Genomic DNA, 25,818 nt, shown 5'->3' on the forward strand with positions numbered 1-25,818 from the left:
TTAGCTAATAAGAATAGGATGCTTCAAATAGCACAGGGCTTTACATTGCTATTGTTTTGGTTAATCAGTCCATTCATGCAGATGATGACCAGTATAATGTATGGCATCTGAAGCAAGCATACAAAGGTAAAATGTTACTTAGGCTGTTGACTTGTTAATATTTTATGGGAATTTACTGTGTAGACTGTACGAGCTGGATATTAACTCGGAGGCAGGGAGGGGTGCTGATTTCAGGTCGGGAAATACGGAATAACGGGTTTCCTTCAAGCCCTGACCATTTTAACGGCCGGATTGATTACCATTTTTTGTCTCTGTTTCCCGGCCGCAGCCAGCCAGATTGAGGGGCTGTCGGGCGGATAGGCCTTCGGCAACAGGCTGCAGCCAGGGAGCGAAGGGAGGGAGGGATCAGAGAGGGTGGGGGTGGGCTGGAAGATTGGGAGTCGTGAGCTGGGCAACATCGGGGAGGCCGGGGGGCGGGGGCTGGGGGGGATGGAAGATTGGGAGCCGTGAGCCTGGGGAGATCGTGCAGGCCAAAACAGGGGTCGAAGGTCTGGAATCCTGAGCCGGGGGACATTGTGGAGATTGGCGTCTGGAGGCCACAAGGAAGATCGGAGGCCAGAGCAGGGCGGAGATCGGAAGGATCGGGGGGGTGAGATTGGAGGCCTTGTGGAGGAGATTGAAGGGACGTGATGATGTCTGATCACAGGGGATGGGTTAGCCAGGAATGCTGGATCCACCAGGTAAGTGGAAAGGCACTTACCTCCTGGATCCAGCAGTCCTCGCCTCCCTTTAGCCGACGGGTTTCTCGAGGCTTGGGAAACCCGGCCACCCATTGTTTAATTTTAAATGGTGGTTAAACGTGAGGCTCCCACCCTCATTATAATATATAAATTGCCAACCCGCCTTCTGTGAGCGGATTGGTTGCCCTCCCCCGTCCCACCTTCATTAAAAGCAGAAGTACGCGGGTTGGGGTCAGGCTTCAGATTTTTAACATTTAAACATCCCACCCGACCCAAGCCTACCTGTTTTTGGAGGGTTAAAATTTCTCCCTGTGCTTCTAAAGACTGATACAGGTAGAACGTCCCAAATCCGGCAACCTTGGGACCGAGGCCGAGCCGGTTTTCGGGTTTCTCCGGATTTCGGAATGTGTTTCTGATGTCCGAAGTCCAGAAACGCCCGAGGCCAGGTTGCGATATTTCCGGATTTCGGACATCAGAAACACATTCCGAAGTCCGGAAGTGCCTGGGCCCAGGTTCCGGTTTTTGGTCAGCCTCCCTCCGGGTGTCCGGATTCCGGAACAGTTTACGGATTCTGGACCCCTGCCACCGATCGTCCAGGATTCCGGAACTCCGGATTTGGGACGCTCAACCTGTATTACAAAAGTCTGGAATAGCTCACTGTTCAAGATTACAGAATTTGAAGTCATAAACCTGGACTTGACATTTATTGTATTGTGCTCTTGGACCATCATCAATGCCAGTTTTATCCTGATTACCACTATTCCCGCACATGCCATCTTGTAAAACCAGCCCAATCTGCTGGGCTTTTAATGTTTACGGTCTCAGCCTTGGCTCAGTGGTCGCACTTTACTGAGGCAGAGCTGCACCGTCGGAGAGGAGACGTCTGGCAGCTCAGGTGGAGGTAGACGATCCACGGCGCTATTCGAAGAGGAGCAGGGGATTTCTCCCAGTGCCCTGGCCAACTATTATCCCTCATCCCAACACCTGAAAACAGATGATCTGGTCATTTATTTCATTGCTGTTTGTGGGACCTTGCTGTGTGCAACTTGGCTGCCACATTTCCTACACTTCAAAAGCACTTAATTGGCTGTAAAGCACTGTTGGGATGTTCCGAGGTTGTTTTTAATGATTCTCAAATGTGACATATTGGTTATTATTTTCCTTTTAAGGAAGAGTTATTGGCCTATTTGTTGAACAATGCTTTGTATAAAAGTCTCTGCTTAAAACTGATCATGCATTTGAAGCTATGCTTTCAACAAGCATCTGCTTATGATGTCTTGGGGCGAGAAATTCAGTATCGCCCCATTTGGGGCGTAATTATCGGCTGGGCGCTAATTATCGCCTCCGACTGCAAACTTGACTTCAATCGCCCCTGGAGGTGATTGGAGCGCTAAATCAGGCGCTACACACCTCTCTTAAGGCGCTAACGCCGAGGAGCGAGGCGCTACCTCAGAGCGCTGGCGAAGCTCATGTGATGTCAGTCAGCAATGGAACACAGACACACTGGCGAAGGCCAGCTCTTAAAATGGAGGGTCAATCTTGCTCTCCATCCACACTCTGCTCATTTAGCCTTGAATCTTGGCCTGGAGAGACCTGTACATCAAATCTGTTAGAAAGAACAATGGAGAGGCCCAGGGAAAGAGCTCAGATTGCAGCCCCCACAGTCTCTTCTAAATCGATGCAAGGAAATTCAAATCAAAATGAACCTGCAAAGTACTGCTCAGTACCCAAAACTCCTTCACACAGCATTGAATCTCTCCAGAAGTCAGTCTCTCTCTCTCTCTCTCTCTCTCTCTCTCTCTCTCTCTCTCTCTCAGAATACGTGGTGCAAAAATGTCGCTGACAAAAAAAGGCAGGAAGCAGTCGCCTTTAAATAGTGCTCCCCCAGTCCCTTCCTGACTGCAAAACGCTCCCCTCAACCTGTCGTTGCTAGCGGCAGGCGGTAAGGATGGGGCCGCCACTCAATATCCGCATCCCGGGGATTGCACGCTCGATTGACGTCACGATCTGCGGGCGCAGGAGATCGTGGCAATAATGTTTAGCGTCGCCGCAAAATGTCTGGTCAATTTCGCGAGCGGCGCAAACATCGCCGCACCCGGGCGCTAGTTGCTTTGCGACCCATTGGCGCCCTAAGAGGGCGCTAATGGGAGGCGCAAAACAACCGAATTTTTCCCCCTTAATCTTTTATTACAATACCATATAGCCTTCAACACATTTTTGAATCGGGCTTCCATATCAGAAGCTGTTTTGAATAGTATGTGTAATCAAACTTTTATATTTTAAATAAGAAAGATGCGATAAAAATCACATTCTGCTGGGTCATTCATGGAATAAAACCTCGTTTTGTTTCTTTCATTTTAGTTGTTATTGTTGTAAAGTGCACTTTGTAGAATGGCACTGTTATTTTTAAATTAAATTATTGTCCTACAAACAAGATGGAGCAGGCTTTTTATCTCCCCCAGTAGCTTGATCTTGTAAAAGGCCTGTAGATATACAAAGTCAAAGGCACCTGGGTGCATTATCCATGAGCTTGGATTGCAGTAATCAGCTGCCAACAAAGAAATGGGCTTTCCATAAACCTCCACTCGAAGCTTTGTCCATTATTTTAGAACTCTGGATAAGTTGTGCCTCATTTCATAATGGAGTCTCCCTCTCCTTAAACCTCCATTTCAGTTCCTTAGTTGGTCATGGCAAGACTTTTTGAGAGCACTGATCTTGTTTCCATTTTGCTTATAAATTTCGTTTAGTAAAGTATAGTGCTCTCCTGGAATACTGCATGGTTATCAAGAGCTAGTGAAGGAGATATTAAGCAAAAGATGATTGGACAGGTTGGTAGTAATCTAATACTGTTTGAATTTCACAGTGATGACTAATCTATTCTACACCATTTCAGTATCTGAGAATAAGAATTAGGTACTGGCAAGGGAGACTTTTGAAACATAAGTTGTGTAAGGTTCCCATGATGACTTAGGTACTTAAGGCAATGCGTAACTGAACTACTCGGATGCAGAAGGCGAATCCTCAGTTTATGCTTATCTCTGATGGCTGTGATAGAAGTGCAGCAATTGGCTTCCGTGCTCCTGAGTTGGAGAACAGAAAATCATATGGGGTTCCTGCTCCTGATTGCTATCCAACAACATCAACTTGCCTTTAACATAGAAGAATGCTCCAAAGCATTTTACAGTGTGGATTGACCTATTGGTTATCTACCTGAATTTCTTTAATGCACTTGACACAAATAATCCAAGCTCACACTAGGGTATGCTGCAAACCTCCAGGTCAGCCTATGGAGGAGATGAAGACATAGAAAGAATATGTGAAAACAGAAAAGTTACTCCAATGGAAGACTACAGAGGAGATTTATGAGGCACTGGCCATTATGGATGCTGGTGAGATAACAGTAGATTGGAAACAGGCTAACATGGTGCCCATATTTAAAAGGAGTAACAATACAGACATGGGCAACTATAGACCCTTTAGTCTTGCTTCCATTCCATGTAAAATAATGGGATCAATTATCAGGAGTAAATTTGAGGATTATCTGTAATCTGACACCAAGCCAAAGAAGGAGATATTAAGTGTGGTCAAAGAGGTGGGTTTTAAGGAGGGCCTTAAAGGAGGAGAGGGAAAGGCAGAGGAGCTTAAGGTGTGGTATTCCAGAGCGTGGTGCCTGGTCTGAAGGCACACCCGCCAATGGTGAAGGGAAATGCACAAGAGGCTGGAGTCCGATGAGTGGAAAGTTCAGGAGAGGTTAGTGCTGGAAGAGGTTACAGAGAAACTCTTGATTCATTCATGTAAATTATGAAATGGTGCTGCTTAGAAGTTTGAGTGGTAAAATGTTTATGAATGTTCCTTTTTTCTGTTAATTGCTTTAAGGTATAAAAAATAATTATTTTCTGAATATATTTATGCCTGTTTTATGCACATAATAAGAAATAGGAGCAGGAATAGGCCACTTGGCCCCTCAAGCCTGCTCCGCCATTCAATAAGATCATGGCTGATCTTGGGCTCAAAGCCACTTCCCCACCTGCTCCCCATAACCCTTCACTCCCTTATCTTGCAAAAATCTGTCTATCTCCACCTTGAATGTATTTAATGACCCAGCCTCCATGGCTCTCTGGGGCAGAGAATTCCACAGATTTACGACCCTCTGAGAGAAGAAATTCCTCCTCATCTCAGTTCTAAAAGGACGACCCTTTATTCTAAAACTGTGCCCCCGTGTTCTAGATTTCCCCACGAGGGGAACCATCCTCTCTGCATCTACCCTGTCGAGCCCCCTCAGTATCTTATATGTTTCATAAGATCACCTTTCATTCTTCTAAATTCCAATGAGTATAGGCCCAGCCTGCTCAACCTTTCTCATAAGTCAATCAAGATATAAGGGAAGTTGTGCTGAGGATTTTTTTCATATTTGTCATCCAGTGTCAGCACTGACCACCTCCAGGTCAATTATACATTATAGTCATCTTTGGAGCAAAGCCTCCCTCTACAGAGCCCAGCTTCAGCACTGACCTTCCAAAAACACAGCTATGATTCTTTGCATTTCCCACACTAGCCACCATGTGGCCTCACTGGGTAATATTGCTAACACTTGCTAAATTAGCTGTATTTTTCTGCTGTCTGCTTACATCCAGAAGAAATTGGGTTTGAGATTATTCCAAACTCATTCCATTATTGTGCAACCTGTCTTGTGGTCACCCACTGGATGAGTTGTAATACACTGGTGACTGCTGTATGCAGAATACTGATGAAACAGAAATTTAAAAAGAATGTTTAAAAAAAAAAAAAAATCAAAGCATAAATTGTTTATTTACTGCAGAAATCTGTTTGTTCAGTACTTGGAGAACAGGCAGAGGCAGCTGGAGCCAAGCCAGGGCTGAATGTAGAGCTCAGGCAGGACCTTGGTGCTGAACCCATGGTGACCTCTGGAGAGAGGGAAATAAATGGCCCTAGTTCCTGCTCTTGATTGCTATCTATTGGCCAGTACTGCAAAGTGCCGGGTGAGAATAACATCAGATTTGGCTGTAATGACTATGGTCAAATAGCTTGCTGCTGCTCACTGCCAAGCCTATGAAGAACAGCCACTTGGATGAGATACTGGAGGGCTACTGGTGCTCACAGAGCCGTACCCAAGCAAGTGTCAGCACTTTAAGGAGCAAAGAAACTCAAAATACTGGAACATGTATAATTTTCCCCAAAATGACCTCCGGTTGGCCCGAGAGCAATGGATGGCTTGATTTTTTTTATAAGATAGCTGCATTGCAGCCATGGTAGTTGCCCCATTCCTCCCAAGCCATTGATCTACAATGGTCTTGGACCATTATTTAGTATCTGTTCTTCTCAGTTTTGCAATAATTTTACTTTTACTTTTGGGTTGAACTCATTGTTAGCCTTAAATTGGGTGATTTTAAAAATTGTTTATTACTGTAGTCTATTGAGAGGCATGGCATCCAAACACCAAAGGATATAATTATGTGGATAAATAGAGATTAAAACTGAAGTGAAATTTAAAGGGAGATAATTGATAAAACTAGTGCTATCATTACTAAAGAAAATCATTAAGAGTATGCAAAGTGTAGGAGTCAAATAGAAAAGGGTGATTAGAGGGACTAAAATGGTATGTGATAAAGGGCTAGCAGATAATATAAAGTTTATAGCAAGGACTTTTATAAGCATATTAAAAGTAAAAGAATAGTTAAAGGGAATAAGGAATGAAGGGAGAAATCTAGTTGTGGAGGGTGGCGACATTAAATAAATAGTTTGCATCAGTCTTTACAAATCTGCAGTTTTGAAAGTGAGAATGTAGTTTAGTGGAGAAGATTGTAGAACAATTGTTGATGATAACTATTATAAGAATTGATTCTGAAAAAAAATCAACAGGTCAGGTTGGATAAGTCACCAGACTCTGATGGCAATCACACTCGACTGTTTGAAGGAAGACTGCAATTTTTCAATCCTCTGTAGATATGCAAACTATGCCAGTAAACTGACAGGCAGCCAATTTAATACCTTTGTTCAAGAAAGGAGAAAAAGATATACCTGGTAACTATAGACCACTTAGTCTAATGTCATTTGTCACTTGAAATCTAAATCTGAGATCAAATTAGTAAGCATCTGGAGAAGAATGGAATAATCGAGGACAGCCAGTATGGATTTGTTAAATAAAAACAGAAAATGCTGGAGATACTAAGCAGGTCAGGCAGCATCTGTGAAGAGAGAAACAGAGTTAACTTTTCAGGTCGATCGATGACCTTTTGTCTGACGAAAGATCATCGACCTGAAACGCTAACTCTGTTTCTCTCTTCACAGATGCTGCCTGACCTGCTGAGTATCTCCAGCATTTTCTGTTTTTATTTCAGATTTCCAACATCTGCAGTATTTTCTTTTTGGATTTGTTAAAGACGAGTCATGTTTGACAAATGTATTCATTTGTCTTTTTTTAAAGAAAATACAGTAAATGATTTATAGTTCAAGGCTATGCAGTAAATGTATATATGGATTTTCGGAAGGTGTTCAATAAAGTGCCTCATAGAGGCTTGCTACAACAATTCAGGCAATGGCCCGGATTTTGCAGTCAGTTGTGAATCACAGAATCACAGAAACCCCACAGTGCAGATAGAGGCCATTTCGGCCCATCGAGCCTGCACCGACACATATCCCACCTGATCCCCGTAACCCCTACACCAACACATATCCCACCCCTATCCCCGTAACCCCACGTATTTAATCCCCCTAACACTAAGGGTCAATTTTTATCATAGCCAATCAACCTAACCCGCACATCTTTGGACTGTGGGAGGAAACCGGAGCACCCGGAGGAAACCCACGCAAACACGGGGAGAATGTGCAAACTCCACACAGACAGTCGCCCGAGGCCGGAATCGAACCCGGGTCCCTGGCGCTGTGAGGCAACAGTGCTAACCACTATGCCACCGTGCTTGCCGTCACTTGCCGCTGACCGCAAAGAAAGCGGCCCACATACTTTTAGTGGGCTCTGTATTGTCGATTTCACCTTTTCCGACGTGACTTTCCATCTGGCGCCATCTATAGAGGATCTGTGGCTTCCAGCAACAGTGATGTCATCAAGCAGGCTAAGCAGCCAATCACATTGAAGAATTCTCACAGCAAACCAGGAAGGAACGAGCAGGTTTTATCATTCACTTTTTAATAATTTTTACAGAAAGCGAAATAAAGATTGGGACATACACATGGGATTAAGGTAGGAGCTGAAATATCATAAGAATATAAGAAATAGGAGCAGGAGTAGGCCATACGGCCCCTCGAGCCTGCTCTGCCATTCAATAAGATCATGGCTGATCTTTGATCTCAACTCCACTTTCCTGCCCGATCCCCATATCCCTTGATTCCCTTAGAGTCCAAAAATCTATCGATCTCAGCGTTGACTATACTCAACGACTCGGCATCCACAGCCCTCTAGGGTAGAGAATTCCAAAGATTCACAACCCTCTGAGTGAAGAAATTCCTCCTCATCTCAGTCCCAAATGGCCGACCCCTTATCCTGAGACTGTGACCCCTAGTTCTAGACACTCCAGCCAGGGGAAACAACCTCTCCACATCTACCCTCTCGAGCCCCTTCAGAATCTTGTATGTTTCAATGAGATCACCTCTCATTCTTCTAAACTCCAGAGAGTATAGGCCCATTCTACACAATCTCACATCATAGGACAGCCCTCTCATCCCAGGAATCAATCCAGTTGCACTCCCTTCCTTAGGTACGGAGACCAAGACTGTGCACAGTACTCCAGGTGTGGCCTCACCAAAGCCCTGTACATTGCAGCAAGACTTCCTTACTCTTGTACTCCAACCCCCTTGCAATAAAGGCCAACATATCATCCCATCAAAAACAAACTTTAAAAATACAAAATAAAATAATTTTAAAAATCTATGGAATTTGTATCATGGAATGGCAAAACTGACACTCCACAAATACAAAATTATTTTTTAAGGGCCAGAGAGATTGTTCAGCAGTAATTAGTACACCATTAAAATCTCAGTTGCACCTCATTCAACAAGGCTTAACTTTTTCAAGGGTTTTTACAGCGAGAATAGTGTGTAAAAAGTTGAAGATCACCTCAATTCAGTGATTTCTAATTGATTTCCATCCGTGAGGACTGCAGTAGCGCCCCCTGAGGAGGAGCAGGGTATCACTGACAACCACTTCCAGATCGAGCCGATTAACTGCGCATGTGCGGTCTCTAGAAGTTGCTGTCAGTTTTACAGAGTAATGACGGCGAACGCTGACAGTTTCGCCGTCATTACCACCGCAAATTCCACGCCAATGTAGTTGCATGGATAAAAGGTTGGTTAACATATAGGAAACAAAGGGGTTAAGATTAATGGGTATTGCTTAGATTGCAGAAGGGTTGGAAGTTGGATCTGCTTATATTCTCTGTAGAGATGATTTGGACTTGGCATAAAAGCATTATATCAGAATTTGCTGATAATGCAAAAGTAGGGGGTTTGCCAAACACAAAGAGGAGCCTGTAAAAAAACGTCAGGAGGACATATACAGCTTAGCAAAATGGACAGACAGGTTGACATGAATGTTGTCATTCATGTGGAAATGACTTAGAAATAATACTGGGCGGCCTGCTGGTGGTGCTTTCCAGGGAAAGTATAAATACTCGGGCATGGGCCCAGCTTGCTCAGGACATTCTTTCACAGGAACTAGTGAAGGACACAACTGGATCTCCATGTTGTAAAACAGTTGATTAAAGCGTTGTTTAACGCTTAGACCAAGTGCCTAGTAGTTTTCTTACGTCACAGGTGATGTGCAATTTAATGTGGCTTAGCATGAGATAATACATGTTGAGAAAATAAACAAGGAAGGATGCTAAAGAGATCCTGGCAAATCAAATAACTAGGGCTGTAGAGAGGGCTTTAAACTAATTCGTTGGGGGGAGGTTTTAAGAGAGCGAAAAATAAAAATGACAGCGGAGAAGGCAATAGAGCAAGGTAGCAGTGGGGGAATTAAAAACCAGAGCGTGTCAGGAAGGGACAGAATGTATAATGATAAAGGTAAAGTAGTAAAAGGGGTAAAAGCAGGAATAAATTGTCAGAAAACATATTTGAAAGTTCTTTATCTGAATGCACGCAGCATTCATAACAAAATTGACGAGTTGACGGTGCAAATAACTACACATGGGTATGATCTGGTGGCCATTACGGAAACATGGCTGCAAGATAATCATGAATGGGAACTAAACATACAAGGGTATTTGACAATTAGGAAGGGCAGACAGGAAGGAAAGGGAGGTGGGGTTGCTATGTTAATCAAGGATGGAATCACTGCAATAGTCAGAAATGATATTGGGTCAAAGGATCAGGATAGTGAAACAGTTTGGGTGGAGATAAGGAATAATAAGGGGAAAAAGTCACTAGTGGGCGTAGTCTATAGGCCTCCTAACAGTTGCAACTCTGTTGGTCGGAGTATAAACCAGGAAATAGTTAGGGCTTGTAATAAGGGAACAGCTATAATCATGGGGGATTTTAACTTTCATATTGACTGGACTAATCAAATTGGGCATGGCAGCATTGAGGAAGAGTTCATAGAGTGTATTAGGGACGGGTTCCTTCAGCAGTATGTAACTGAACCAACCAGGGGGCAGGTAATCTTAGATCTGGTCCTGTGTAATGAGACAGGATTAATAAAAAATGTCCTAGTAAAGGATCCCCTTGGAATGAGTGACCATAATATGGTTGAATTCCAAATTCAGTTTGAGGGTGAGAGAGTTGGATCTCAAACCAGCATACTAAGCTTAAATAAAGGAGACTATGAAGGTATGAGAGTAGAATTGACTAAAGTGGACTGGGAAAACAGATTAAAGTGTAAGACGGTGCAAGAGCAGTGGTCTACATTCAAGGAGATATTTCACATCTTTCAAGATAAATATATTCCACTGAGGAAAAAGGGGAGTAAAAGAAAAGACAGCCATCCGTGGCTTAGTAAAGTAATAAAGGATAGTATTCGACTGAAAACAAGGGCATATAAATTAGCCAAATCTAGTGGGAGGATAGAAGATTGGGAAGCATTTAAAAGCCAGCAAACAATAACTAAAAGATTAATTAAGAAAGGGAAGATAGATTATGAAAGTAAACTAGCAAAAAATATAAAAACAGATAGCAAGAGTTTCTACAGCTATATAAAAAGAAAAAGGGTGGCTAAAGTGAGCGTTGGTCCCTTAGAGGATGGGACTGGGAAACTAGTGGTGGGGAACATGGAGATGGCATAGACGCTGAACAAATATTTTGTATCAGTCTTTACAGTAGAGGACACTAAAAATATCCCAACACTGGACAAACAGGGGGCAATGGGGGGGGGGGGGGGAGGAACTAAACACGATTAAAATCACTAAGGAGATGGTACTCGGTAAAATAATGGGACTTAAGGCGGATAAATCCCCCGGACCTGATGGCCTACATCCTAGGGTCTTGAGAGAAGTGGCGGTAAGGATTGTGGATGCATTGGTGATCATTTTCCAGAACTCCCTGGACTCAGGAAAGGTCCCGGCAGATTGGAAAACTGCTAATGTAACACCCTTATTTAAGAAGGGAAGTAGACAAAAAGCTGGAAACTATAGACCAGTTAGCCTAACATCTGTGGTTGGCAAAATGTTGGAGTCCATTATTAAGGATACAGTAACAGAGTATTTGGATAAACGTAATTTAATAGGACAGAGTCAGCATGGTTTTACAAAGGGGAAGTCATATTTGACAAATTTGCTCGAATTCTTTGAGGATGTAACATACAGGGTGGATAAAGGGGAACCAGTGGATGTAGTGTATTTGGACTTCCAAAAGGCATTTGACAAGGTGCCACACAAAAGATTACTGATCAAGATAAAAAATCATGGGATTGGGGGTAATATACTGGCATGGGTGGAAGATTGGCTATCTAACAGAAAACAAAGAGTTGGGATAAATGGTTCGTTCTCGGGCTGGCAATCAGTAACTAGTGGTGTTCCGCAGGGGTCAGTGCTGGGACCCCAACTCTTTACAATCTATATTAACGATTTGGAGGAAGGGACCGAGTGCAACATATCCAAGTTTGCCGACGATACAAAGATGGGAGGGAAAGCAGTGAGTGAGGAGGACATAAAAAACCTGCAAAAGGACATAGACAGGCTAAGTGAGTGGGCAGAGATTTGGCAGATGCAATATAATGTTGGAAAGTGTGAGGTTATGCACTTTGGCAGAAAAAATCAAAGAGCAAGTTATTATCTAAATGGCGAGAAACTGCAAAGTGCTACAGTACAAAGGGATCTGGGGGTCCTGGTGCATGAAACACAAAAAGTTAGTATGCAGGTGCAGCAGGTGATCAGGAAGGCCAATGGAATCTTGGCTTTTATTGCAAGGGGGATGGAGTATAAAAACAGGGAAGTCTTGCTGCAGTTATACAGGGTATTGGTGAGGCCACACCTGGAATACTGCGTGCAGTTTTGGTTTCCATATTTAAGAAAAGATATACTTGCTCTCGAGGCGGCTCAGAGAAGGTTCACTCGGTTGATTCCGGAGATGAGGGGGTTGACGTATGAGGAAAGGTTGAGTAGGTTGGGACTCTATTCATTGGAGTTCAGAAGAATGAGAGGCGATCTTATCGAAACATATAAGATTGTGAGGGGGCTTGATCGGGTGGATGCGGTGAGGATGTTTCCACTGATGGGTGAGACTAGAACTAGGGGGCATAATCTTAGAATAAGGGGCTGCCCTTTCAAAACTGAGATGAGGAGAAACTTCTTCACTCGGAGGGTAGTAAATCTATGGAATTTGCTACCTCAGAGAGCTGTGGAAGCTGCAACATTAAATAAATTTAAAACGGAGATAGACATTTTCCTAGCAGATAAGGGAATTGGGGGTTACGGGGAGAGGGCAGGGAAGTGGACGTGAGTCTAGATTCAGATCAGCCATGATCCTATTGAATGGCGGAGCAGGCCCGAGGGGCCGTATGGCCTACTCCTGCTCCTACTTCTTATGTTCTTATGGATTAACAGACTTAGTGGTTCAAATGCACAATTCCTTGAAAGTGAGTGTGCGGGTAGATGAAGCCATAAAAGAGCGATTTTGAGTTTCATATGTAGGAGCTCAGCGTTCAAGGCAATGATAGGTCTCAGTTGTTGTGTTTGAAAAGGTGTTTAAAGTTATAAATGATGTTGATAGTGATGAGAGCAGTCTATTTCCTCTGGTTGGAGAGTCAATGATGAGGGGGTCATCAATTTAAAATCTTCACTAAGGGAGTGAGGAGAAAATTCTTTATGCGGAAAGTTGTTGGAGTCTGGAATGCATTGCCACAGGGAGTAGATGAACGAATCCCGAAGAAGATCTTTTATGGCGCATTGACAACTGGGAAGCGATTTTGTGGTAGTCAACATAAGACTGCTTTAAAGCTACTCTCAAACTCTGCAAAATTGACATCCATAAGTGGGAACAGCTTGCTCAAGATAAAGCATGGCGAGAAACCAGCCATGAAGGCGCCTCCTACTATGAGGCCTGTTGCATTGCTGAGGCTGAATGTAAACGGCAGATGAGGAAGTCTCGCTTGAAAAGTCAAGATTCCCAACCAGGTGTATCCGATATCCACTGTTCAATCAAAAATAGGTCTCATCAGCCATCAAAGAACTCGGTGCAGCAAATATTCTGGCTATTTTCTTCGATATTGAAGGACGATTGACGAGCTGAGGCAGACACCATTGCATCCTTTAAGGGAAGAGTAGATAAACATTTGAAGCAGAGCAAGGCACAGCGCTGCGGGATTAGATTTGGGTTGCTCGAGCAATGGCTTCCTTCTGTGCTGTAAACTTCTATGGTTCTAATCCTTGTAGATGATTCTTCATTACTGTTAAAAATTCTACAGATCGGCTGGTGGAGTCCCAAATGTATAAAACAATTGGGTGCAAAATCATCAATACAGAGATTGAATTTTATTTTTTCCAACCAAAATAGACTCTCAAGTATTCTGAAACATATCTCTATTAACCCCACTTGTCACGAGTCTATGAAAACAATCAATGCAGAAGTATATCTATGTTGGTGTTAGATTAAGGCTGAAATATGAAGCTTATTTTTTTTTTAAATAATTGCTACAGTGAAACAAATATCTTGGGTGAAAATGCTGTTGCTCGATGGCTAGAAACATGATCAGATACAGGGAAATCGCCATTCATATCAGAAGAGCAGGAGAATTTGTTTTAAATGAAAACTAGTTGAAACTTTGGGCCCAATACTTTTCCATTGCAACCTGGGGAGTCATAGAATCATACAGCACAGAAGGAGGCCATTCAACCCATTGTGCCTGTGCCGGCTCTTTGAAGGAACTATCCAATTAGTCCCACTCCCCTGCTGTTTCCCCATAGCCCTGAAAATGTGTCCCTTTCAGAAACACACCATATTTGTTCCCATTTTTTTTTAATGGAGTATATACAGAGCAGTTGTCCAGCTTAGTGGAGTACACCATAACTAGCTGCAGAGTGCATGTATATTAATGATGTGCGGTAGAAAAATGCATTTTCCCCAATTAAGGAATAATTAACAAGGGGCTAAAATAAGTAATAACCTCCTGGAAAAAGTAGAACTTCTCTTTTAGCTTAATGTGGAACAGCCATCCTTGCCCATGGTAAAAGCAAGTATTTGTGGTTCTAGTTCATCCCAACGCCGCCTCCTCTCCCCCCCCCGCCAAAAAAATTAATCTGCCTTGGCTGTTTGTTCTCCTTCATATGTTTTTCTACATCATTATTTGTGCATGAGTTTTTGTGTTTTATTGAATCAACCTGCTCCTTACCAAGCGCAAAATATGATAGAAATATGAAAGGTGCTTCCATCTTGACCACTGTTGCCGTCACTAGAAGCAAATTGGACTCGGCTTATTGTGTTTCCAATATAGCATAAAAAGGGAAGACTCCGCAGCAAGAGCGCCAAGGAGTTTTGCAAAGCTGTGTGCAAAGAAATGTTCAAAGGGCTGACAAATCGACTAAAATCCTTATTGGCAATACAAACCATGTGCTGGAAATACAGGCTTTAATCCCCGCCCCCTTTCCCTTACCGTTAACACTTATCAGGAAACATAATTAGGTCCTCGCCAAAAGGAGCTATTGTACAGGGACCTTTGATTGTTCAGTGCTTGGTGTTTTTAAACCAAGAAAAAAAATCAGCTTTGGGGAATCCACTGGGGTAGGTTTATGATTGTGACTCTCACAGTTGCTTGCTATATACAAGATAACGTGGCCCTGCTGAAAGAAAGGTTAGCTTGATATAAATTACAGGTTCTGTTGTACATTTTCTTCATCATTTTCTTGAATACAACAATAAGGTTGAGAATGCACCACAAATGAATAGTTACATTATTTCACATAAAGGTGACCAAATGCAGAAAAATTAGCGAAGCAAAAGTTAACAAAAAATAAGATGCACAGAAAAGGTTGTATATTATCTGAGGAAGGATGTTCTTGCCATGGAGGGAGTGCAGTGAAGATTCACCAGGCTGATACCTGGGATGGCAGGAATGACGTATGAGGAGAGATTGGGTCGATTGGACTTATACTCGCTGGAGTTTAGAAGAATGAGAGGGGATCTCATTGAAACTTATAAAATTCTGACAGGACTGGACAGACTAGATGCAGGAAGGATGTTCCCGATGGTCAGGGAGTCCAGAACCAGGGGTCACAGTCTAAGGATAAGGGGTAAGCTATTTAAGACAGAAATGAGGAGGAATTTCTTCACCCAGAGAGTGGTGAACCTGTGGAATTCTCTACCACAGAAGGCAGTAGAGGCCAATTCATTAAATATATTCAAGAAGGATGATATATTTCTTAAGGCTAAAGGGATCAAGGGATATGGGGAGAAGGCAGGGACAGGGTACAGAATTTGAATGATCAGCCATGATCGTATTGAATGGCGGAACAGGCTCGAGGGGCCGAATGGCCTACTCTTGCTCCTATCTTCTATGTTTTCTATGTTTTTAACCCTTTGATTTTACTGCATTGTGCTTTGAGGCAAGGAGAGGAACAATAAACAGCTTTAATCTGTTTCTTCCCCATTCAAGCTAAGATATTGCAAAAGTTGTATCCATATTGTTACAACTTTATATTCATGGTCAGGTATGGGATGTTTGCTAACTGTTCTGTGATCTGGAGGTGTTGTCTGAATTCGTTAAAATGGCTGAGCAGTAAAAAGCAAGTATCTAATCGCTGAAATCTTCTAGCTTGTTATCAACTGAGTTATTTGCAAAAGTAAGCAAAAGGATTTACTGTCTTTTGTCAAAGTGTAAAATATGGGCAAAATTTGTAATTCAGACATGCAGAGCCTCGATTCAGAATTCGATTATTAATCTCCCACTATCACACTGTTTATTGCCGTGAGGCATCCTGCAGCGATTTGCACAATGTTTCAGGATTTCCCATTTGGCTATTTTTTTCCTTTCTTTTCTTCGCCTTGGATCATAGTCAAATCTTTAAGAGTCGGTGGAATGTTGGCCTTTCCCCCATTTTAAATAAAGCTAGCTTGAATCATTCATTGAATGAAAACAGTTCAACTAAAGTTGAGTTTCTTGATCTGAAAAGTGGTGAAGCGGTTGCACCAATATAATGCTCTATTTTGCAAAAGCAGAAAATTTCCTTCCTCCATAATCATTAATATGGTGATAGGGCAGGAAAGTGGAGTTGATACAGAAGTTGAGCCATGATCTCCTTGAATGGCGGAGCAGGCTCGAGGTGCCGTATGGCCTACTCCTGCTCCTCTTTCTTATGTTCTTATGTGCCCTTGACTTAAGTGTTAGCCTGTTGCTTAAGATACTCACCCATCCCCATCCCGTGCTCCTCCCTGCTACTCTCATCCCTTCCTTCCCTCGATGCTTTCCTATTTACGCTCAGAGTCATTCTCCTTCTTCCTTTGGTACCCCTTCCTCAGCACGGCTCATTATTTCAGGGACTGTATCCTATATTTCCCAATTGCTAGCACAGAGAAATCCTTGGCAGACTTTTTCAGTTGTGTTTGCTAGTTGCATTAGTGGTCATTTTGAGAGTCACCACAAGAAGTAATCTCCATCATACAGTGCTACTTTTAGCTTTTTGGATTTTACAGAAATGTTGGCACTGCCTTAAATAGGTTTTCTGTCCTCCAAAAGAAGTACTGCTTTGGGGAATTGCCCATGAGTGAAGAAGAAAGTTACTGTAAAATACTGTAGATCCTGGACATCTGAACTAAAAACAGAAAATGCTGGAAACACTCAGCAGGTCAGGCGGCATTTGTGGAGAGAAACAGAGTTAACGTTTCGGGTCAGTGACCTTTCACAAGAACTGGAATTTGTTTGAGATGAACAGCTTTTAAGTACAGAGCCGGGAAAAGGAGGCAGGAAAAGATCAAAAGGGAAATGCCTGTGATAGGGTGGAGGGCAGGAGTGATTAAATGACAAAAGGGGTGATGGTGCAAGGCAATGGGACAATTAAAAAAAAAAAGATGGGTCTCGAGAAAGTGTAAATGGTTACAGCAGTAAAGCAGAGGGGGAAGGAAGCATGGGAAATCTGGCAAGAGGAGAAGGCTTCCGTAGCCCGGGAATATGATGGAGCAAGGCAGAAAGACCCCAGAGGTGTGGACCACCCCGCCGGCCATGTTTCCCACCCCAAGCACTGGCCCACACCTCCTCCACACCCAGTGGCTCTCGTACAGCCACCCTCCATTACCAGCTCCCGCCGTCGAAGAGGAAATGGGAGCGGTGGTGAAGGTCTAACCAAATGTTATTGCCAGAAGGCTCTCTAGTACCTAGTGGAAAGATGAGGTGCTGTTCCTCGAGCTTGTGTTGAGCTTCATTGCAACAGTGTGGGGAACCAAGGACAGAGCGGTGCGGAGGGGATGGAGAATTAATGTGGCAATATTTGGTTTGTTGATGGAGCTAGAATTGCAACATTAACAATTCTACATGTCCAGCAATTCCACCTTTAAATAAATAAGGAAAAGAAAGACTTACATTTATATAGAGCCTTTCACGACCTCGGGCACCCCAAAGTGCTTTACAGCCAATGAAGTACTTTTGAAGTGCAGTCACTGTTGTAATGTAGGAAACGTAGCAGCCAATTTGCGCACAGCAAGCTCCCGCAAACAGCAATGTGAGAATGACCAGATAATCTGTTTTTGTTATGTTGGTTGAGGGATAAATATTGGCCAGGACACTGGGGATAACTCTTCAAAATAATGCCGTAGTATTTTTTACGTCTGCCTGAGAGAGCAGACGAGGCCTCGTCAGAAAGATGGCAACTCCAACAGTGCAGCACTCCCTCAGCACTGCACTGGAGTGTCAGCCTAGATTTTTGTGCTCAAGCCTCTGGAATGGGACTTGAACCCACAACCCTCTGACTCAGAGGCGAGGGTGCTACCACCTGAGCCATGGCTGACAATTCGACATGTCCAGCAACTCCACCTTGAAATACTGGTATTGCATTTAAGTATTCTCAAAAATAGCTGTCAAATATGATTTATATATGTCAAATGTGGCGGGCTTTGAGTGCGAATATCAATGGTTTAATGATCTGCAACTATTCCACACTGTGGCTAACTGGTGCATTGTACATTGATCAATGTTGTCGGCACCGACTGATTTCTGAGCAGCAGATGCAGTGAAGGCATCAGTTAATGATAGAGGGAACCATTAAATCTGCTGAACTCGCAGATAAATTTGAAGGTTATGTATGTTTTTTATTTTTTAAAAACCTGTCCTAATAGCTTTTCATTAGTAAGCAGGTGGGTTAATGTTTCACATCTCAGGATACATATCTTTCATTAATGGTTATCTTAATGACGCCAACATAGAGAGAGTGAAAGGAGAATAGTTGTAATGAAAGTGATGTATTGTAATACAGTTGGTGCTTGCTTAACTAATATAAATCGTGTAGTTTATGTTGTATACTTGACAGTTCAAATTATACATTTGTCGGAGAGGATTCTTATTTAAAAAAAAAAAAATAAGCAAGGTGTATGAGTAATTAATTCTGCCTTTCATTCTGGATTAGAGACTCTTTGAGGTGATCATTTAAAAAATACGATTACACATCAGCTGACAGTAAAAATTCCATCGAGTATCATCTCTGACATGCAGGCTGGCATTGTCAGCTGCACTCAACTAGTATTCTCTCAAATAAAATGACTATGGCCCTGAATTTGTGGTCAGAGGCTTCCCGCAGGGCAATGCCTCCGATCTGCCAATTAGATGCCCGCGTACCTGATGGTACGGAGACTCGTGGTCCTGGACCTTTCCGGGTACCTGCAGGCAGAAGGTTGTGGGTTCAAGTCCTACTCCAGGGACTTGAGCACATAAATCTAGGCTGACACTCCAGTGCAGTGCTGAGGGAGTGCTGCACTGTCTGAGGTGCCGTCTTTCAGATGAGACGTTAAACCGAGGCCCCGCCTGCGCGCTCAGGTGGACGTAAAAGATCCCAAGGCACTATTTCAAAGAAGAGTAGGGGAGTTATCCCCGGTGTCCTGGTCAATATTTATTCCTCAACCAACATAACAAAAACAGATTATCTGGTCATTATCACATTGCTGTTTGTGGGAGCTTTCTGTGTGCAAATTGGCTGCCGCGTTTCCTACATTACAACAGCGACTGTACTTCAAAAAGTACTTCATCGGCTGTAAAGCACTTTGAGACATCCGGTGGTCGTGAAAGGCGCTATATAAATGCAAGTCCTTCTTTAGAGGCCCACATGGGCTGGCCCAACGAATGAAAGAAGGGGATCCCCATTCATGCTTATGGGGATTCTGTATGTACGGAAACCCCATAAGCATGAATGGGAATACCCAAAAAAATACACCCACACATTAAGTAATTTTTTTTTTTACATATTTAAAAGCCATTTAATTAAATATTTAAAACACAAATGTAATTTTTTGAAAAATAAATGTAAATGTTTTAAAGGGGCTAAAAATAGCCTTACCTTATTGCACAGGTTTTTTTAATGTTTAAATGATTGAAAAAAATTATTTTTATGTTCATTTAAACTCTTACGCTGGTAAAAGCAGGCCTTATGCCTGCTTTTACCAGGCGTAAGAATTTCACGGGCATTCGCTGGGCAGAAGTTGGGCAAATAGCCCAACTCTCTGCCCGCAGATGCCCTTTTCCCGGGGATGCGTTGGACCTTGACACTTCGTGTGCAAAAACCCAGAACCTCCGCGGCCCTTACGGGCGCATACGCACCCGTAGGGGCCGCAAATTATGGGCCTATGTGCTTGCAATTTATCGAAATGCTGCAACACAGTGTTGAAATGTGACATTTCATCTTTAAAATTGGAAAACCAGTTTGAAATCACAAAGACTGTTTACTTGGGGAAAAAAATTAAAGATGTTAATTAAGTATTTGCTGTATTATTTCTCCCTTGAGATAGCATAGTTCATTACCTGCTGCCATAGTTCATTACCTGCTAAATGCATGACTGGCACATAGGGCTACTCAATCACAGCAGAAACATCCAAGCTAATTACTGCAGTGCGAACCCATTCAGAGACTAAACTACATAACAGCCAGTGATATCCAGTAACAGTGGGGCTTTGGCATGAAATGAAGGCTACCCATATGGACCAAAAATTATCTGAAAGAATCTTATATTTAAATATCAATTTCCATATTTATTGATGGATGCACAATATGATCTCAAGTATTAAGTCCCTCAAGCGTATTGTCCCAAACCAGGATTGCACCACGACCATGAGCATCGTGGAAATGATTTATATTAGTAAAATCATTGGGTCTTACTTTTATTTACATACTTCTGCGCTGTTATGTTTTTTGTATAAGATTATAATTCACACTTATTTCTCAGATTTATGGCTGAAAATTGTAAGTGACCATGCAGAGGAGACAGACTGGCCAATGGAAGCCATCCATCACTATTTATTTACCTATCTCAGCCCTTCACAATCTTGAAGACCTGTTCAAGTCATACCTTACCTTTTCAGCTCTAGTGAAAAAAATCCTCGCCTCAAGTCTTTCTTATCTGTAACCCCTCATCTCTGGCAATATCCCGAGTGAATCTATGCTGCCTTTTCATCACCCTTTATATATTTTTTTTACTAATTTTCTCTCGTATTCCCTCTTCACTGTTGTAATCTGCTGGTTTGTAGATTTCCTGTATCTTCTTTCTACTTATTCTAGCTTTCTTTTTATTGTCTCCCCTGCAACCGCAAGTTTTTCTTCGATTTTCAGATTTGAATTAATTTCCTTATGCATCCATTGGACCCCAGCCTTTCTCCCCTTTTACCTACTGGATTATACTTGATTTGTACTCTTCATCTCCTTTTAAAGCTTTTCCTATTGCTACTCTATGGTTCTATTTTCCTCCTATATATTCTGATATTAGCTACAGCAAGCAACTTGTCCAGCTCCTTTTGCAGCAAATTTGCACTCGCTACAGGAACCGGTAACTTGTTCCAAGTGTCAACAACCCTCTGCGCAAAGTAGAATCTCCTGACATCTAACCTAGTCCCATGCTTGCATAGCTTATACACATGAGCTTTCCCTCCCTATCAAGTTCAAATAGCCTGTCCACACAGACTCTTCTCTCTCCTTTTAAACACTTCAATGAAATGCCCCCCAAAAACCTTTCTAGAGTAAAAAGACCCATTTCTCTAATCCTACCGTAATAACTGAGGACTTCTGAACTGGGCACCATTCGAGTGTCCCTGCTTTGAACTTTTTCCAGGACCTCTCTACCAACCACTAATTTTCAGGACCAAAACTGAACACTTTAGGAAGGATGTCAAGGCCTTGGAGAGGGTGTAGAAGAGATTTACTAGAGTGGTACCAGGGATGGGGGACTTCAGTTATGTGGAGAGACTGGAGAAGCTGGTGGTGTCCTCCTTGGAGCAGAAAAGGTTAAGAGGAGATTTGATAGAGGTGTTCAAAATCATGAATGGTTTTGATAGAGTAAATAAGGAGAAACTGCTTCCAGTGACAGAAGGGTCAGTAACCAAAGGATACAGGTGATTGGCAAAAGAATCAGAGGCAACATGCAGAAACATTTTTTTTTACACAGTGAGTTGTTGTGTTCTGGAATGCACTGCCTGAAAGGGAGGTGGAAGCAGATTCAATAGTAACTTTTAAAAGGGAAATGTTAATGTTATTTGTACTGGACTCATGGGAGCTTGCAAGATCACATTTCGTTGTCCATGTACTTGTGCATTGTACAATGACAATAAAGTTGAATTATTATTATATATACATGAAGGGGAAAAAAATTATAGAGCTATGGGGAAAGGGCAGGGGAGTGAGACTAATTGGATAGCTCTACCAAAGAGCCGGCATAGGCACGATGTGGCGAATGGTCTCTTTCTGTGCTGTATCATTATGATTCTAGTAGTCCAGAGAAGGCCTAACTAAAGTCTTATACAAGGACAATATTCTTCTAGTTTTATGTTGAATTGTCCTTGCTATACACCCTAGTACTCTGTGCCTTTACAATAGCCTCATAGTACTGGTCCTGCACTTCAAAGATTCATATACTATAATGCCTAGACCCCTTTTTCGCTCAACAGGTTTCATTTCTGTACCAAGCATGGAGTACACATGCTTGGTGTTAGCCCTCCCACATGTATGACCCTGCATTTATCTACATTAAATGACATCTGCCAGATGCACGCCCAATCGCCCATCACATCTAGATCAGATTGTAGTTTTTTTCTCATCTAGGATCGTAACACTAGCAAGGATCTTTGTGTTGTCTGCGAGCTTGAGGTCAATACCCATGACACCATAATCTAGATCATTCATATAGATGGTGAAGAGCAGCGGTCCCAACACTGATCCCTGGGGAACCCCACTGGTAACCGATCTTCCCGTAGAATCACTTGCATCAATAATAATCCTTTGCCTGCAAGAACACAAGCAATTCCCTATTCATAACATAAGAAATAGGAGCAGGAGTAGGCCATTCGGCCCTTCGAGCCTGCTCCGCCATTCAATGAGATCATGGCTGAACTTCTGCCTCAACTCCATTCACCGACCTTATCGCCATATTCCTTGATGCCTTTACTAGTCAGAAATCTATCGACTTCTGTTTTGAATATACCCAATGACTGACACTCCACAGCCCTCTGGGGTAGAGAATTCCAAAGATTCACCACCCTCTGTGTGAAGAAATGTCTTCTCATCTCAGTCCTGAATGGCCTACCCTTTATCCTGAAGCTGTGGCCCCTGGTTCTAGACTCCCCAGCCACGGGAAACCTTCTCCCAGCATCAAGCCCTGTAATAATTTTGTATGCTTCAATGAGATCCCATCTCATTCTTCTGAATTCAAGAGAATACAGGCCTAGCTTACTCAATCTCTTCTCATACGACAGTCCCGCCATCCCAGGAATCAATCTCGTGAACTTTTGTTGCACTTCCTCTATGGCAAGTATATCCTTCCTTAGGTAAGGAAACCAAAATTGTACACAGTACTCCAGGTGAATTCTCACCAAGGCCCTATATAATTGGAGTAAGACTTCTTTATTCCTGTACTCAAATCCTCTTGTAATGAAGGCCAGCATACCATTTGCCTTCCTAATGACTTGCTGCACCTGCACATTCACTTTCAGTGACTCATGTACAAGGACACCCAGGTCCCTTTGAGCATCTGCATTCCCCAATCTTTCACCATTTAGGAAATACTCTGCCTTTCTGTTTTTTCTACCAAAGTGGATAACTTCACATTTATCCACATTATATTCCATCTGCCATGTTCTCGCCCACTCACTGAGCTTGTCAAGATCCCCTTGAAGCCTTTTCACATCTCTTCACAACTGACACTGCCACCTAGCTTTGTATCATCAGCAAATTTAGAAATGTTACATTTAGTCCCCTCATCCAAATCATTGATATAGATTGTGAATAGCTGGGGCCCAAGCACCGATCCTTGCGGTACTGCACTAGCCACAGCCTGCCATCCTGAAAAAGACCCATTTATCCCTACTCCTTGTTTTCTGTCTGTTAACCAATTCTCAATCCATGCTAGTATATTACCCCCAATTCCATATGCCCTAATTTTGTTCACCAACCTCTTGCGTGGGACCTTATCGAAGGCCTTCTGAAAATCCAGATACACCACATCTACCGGTTCCCCTTTGTCTACTCCACTAGTTACATCCTCAAAGAACTCCAATAGGTTTGTCAAACAGGATTTCCCTTTCATAAATCCATGTTGACTCTGCCCAATCTTATGAATAGGGAATTGCTTGTGTTCTTGCAGGCAAAGGATTATTATTGATGCAAGTGATTCTACGGGGAGATCGGTTACCAGTTATTGCATCCTTTATAATAGATTCCAGCATTTTCCCAACTACTGATGTGAGGCTAACGGGTCTGTAGTTCCCTGCTTTCTCTCTCCCTCCTTAAATAGCGGGGTTACATTTGCTATCCTCCAATCTGCAGGAACCGTTCCAGAATCTATAGAATTTTGGAAGATGACAACCAATGCGTCCACTATCCCAATGGCCACCTCTTTCAAAACGGTAGGATGTAGGTCATCCGGTCCTTGGGATTTATCAACTTTTAGTCCCATTAATTTTGCTAGTACTGTTTTTTTACTAATAATAATTTCTTTAAGTTCAATTGTGTATTTGCCTTCCTATCCCAAAGGATCTTATAAAGTAAACTATGGAGCATAACCTTGTTAAAGCCTTCCTAAAATTCCAAATAACTAATGTGAACAGGCCTATCTTCATCCACTAACCTAGTTACCTCTTCAGAAAATTCAGCCAGGTTGGTGAGACGTGGAGGGGGGGGTGGGGGGAAATTCGGTTGGTTAGCACCTCCCGTTAGCGCCTCTGGGGGCGCTATCGGGACACTAGGAACTTAGCGCCCGAGCGCGGTGATTTTAGCGCCACTCTTGAAATTGACCAGTCATTTTGCGGCAGCACTAAACACTACCTGCACCATTTCCTGCACCCGCAGATCGTGACGTCAGTCAAGAATGCAACGCCCTGGTCGCGCCTCGGACCGGATATTGAGTCCCGCCCCCTGCCTTAGTGCCTGCCGCTAGGAACCGGTAGAGGGGAATGTTTTCAAGTCGGGAAGGGGCTGGGGAACGCTATTTAAAGGTGGGCACTTCCTGCCTTTTCTTGTCGGCAACATTTTTTGTTTTAACGCTGTCCTAAGGAGTTTTGGCCCTCAGCATCACTTCTGAGGTTCCTAAGCGCAGAGCTCTTTCCCTGGGCCTATCCATTAGTGCTCCAAACACAATTGCTTTTGAGGTCTCTCCAGGCCGAGATTCAAGGCTGCAATGAACAGGGTGTGGCTGGCCAGCAAGGTGGCCCCTCCCCTTTAAGAACTGGACGGCGCAAGTCTGTCTAGGTTCCATGGTAATTGGCATCGCCTGAGCTTCTGTAGCGTTCTGAGGCAGCGCCTCGTTCCCTGACGTTTGCGCCTTGAGAGGTGTGTAGCGCTTGATTTAGCACTCAAATCACCTCCAGGGGCGATAGAGGCAAATTTTGCAGTTGGAGGCGATAATAGCGCCGGGCGCTAAACTTTGCGCTCGGCCAATATTAGCGCCCCAAAATGGGCGATACCGAATTTTACCCCCATGATCTTTTCCAGAAGCCATGTTTGGAATCTTTAGTAACAACATCTCTGCCCGGGTGGTCATGCAGGGTATTTCTAATGATCCTTTTTAACATCTTTCCAATAACACAAGTTAAGGTAAAAAAAAATACTGCAGATGCTGGAAATCTGAAATAAAAACAGAAAATGCTGGAAATACTCAGCAGGTCAGGCAGCATCTGTGAAGAGAGAAAGAGAGTTAACGTTTCAAGTCGATGACCTTTCAAGGTATTTATTAGGTACCCCCTCAGCCTTCTCTTTTCTAGAGAAAATGGCCTCAGCCTGTTTAGTCTTTTCTGGTATCATTCTTAAGGGGAAAAATTGAGTCGCACCCCCTTTGGGGTGCTAACTTCGCCGGGGCGCTACTTTTACAGCCCTGGAAAAATTAGCGCCCCCACGGCCAAAATTGAGTGGTAGTGCCCCAAAAGGGAAGTGTGGCGCTACTGGGGCGCTGCGAGGGAATATTGTGGCGCGGTATTACAGACCTTCCTCCCCTTCTTAAAGGG

General features: G+C 43.1%; 1 protein-coding gene across 12 annotated transcripts in view; it reads left to right on the top strand.

The window, feature by feature from the left end:
* The window catches only part of mast4 (microtubule associated serine/threonine kinase family member 4), a 571,101-nt gene that overhangs the window by 436,963 nt on the left and 108,320 nt on the right, over positions 1–25,818 (top strand). The gene's annotated exons all lie outside the window — the stretch shown is intronic.

The sequence above is a fragment of the Somniosus microcephalus genome, chromosome 1 (genome assembly GCF_052327205.1).
Source record: "Somniosus microcephalus isolate GS21.2 chromosome 1, FLI_Smic_1.0, whole genome shotgun sequence".
Classification (NCBI taxonomy): Eukaryota; Metazoa; Chordata; class Chondrichthyes; order Squaliformes; family Somniosidae; genus Somniosus; species Somniosus microcephalus.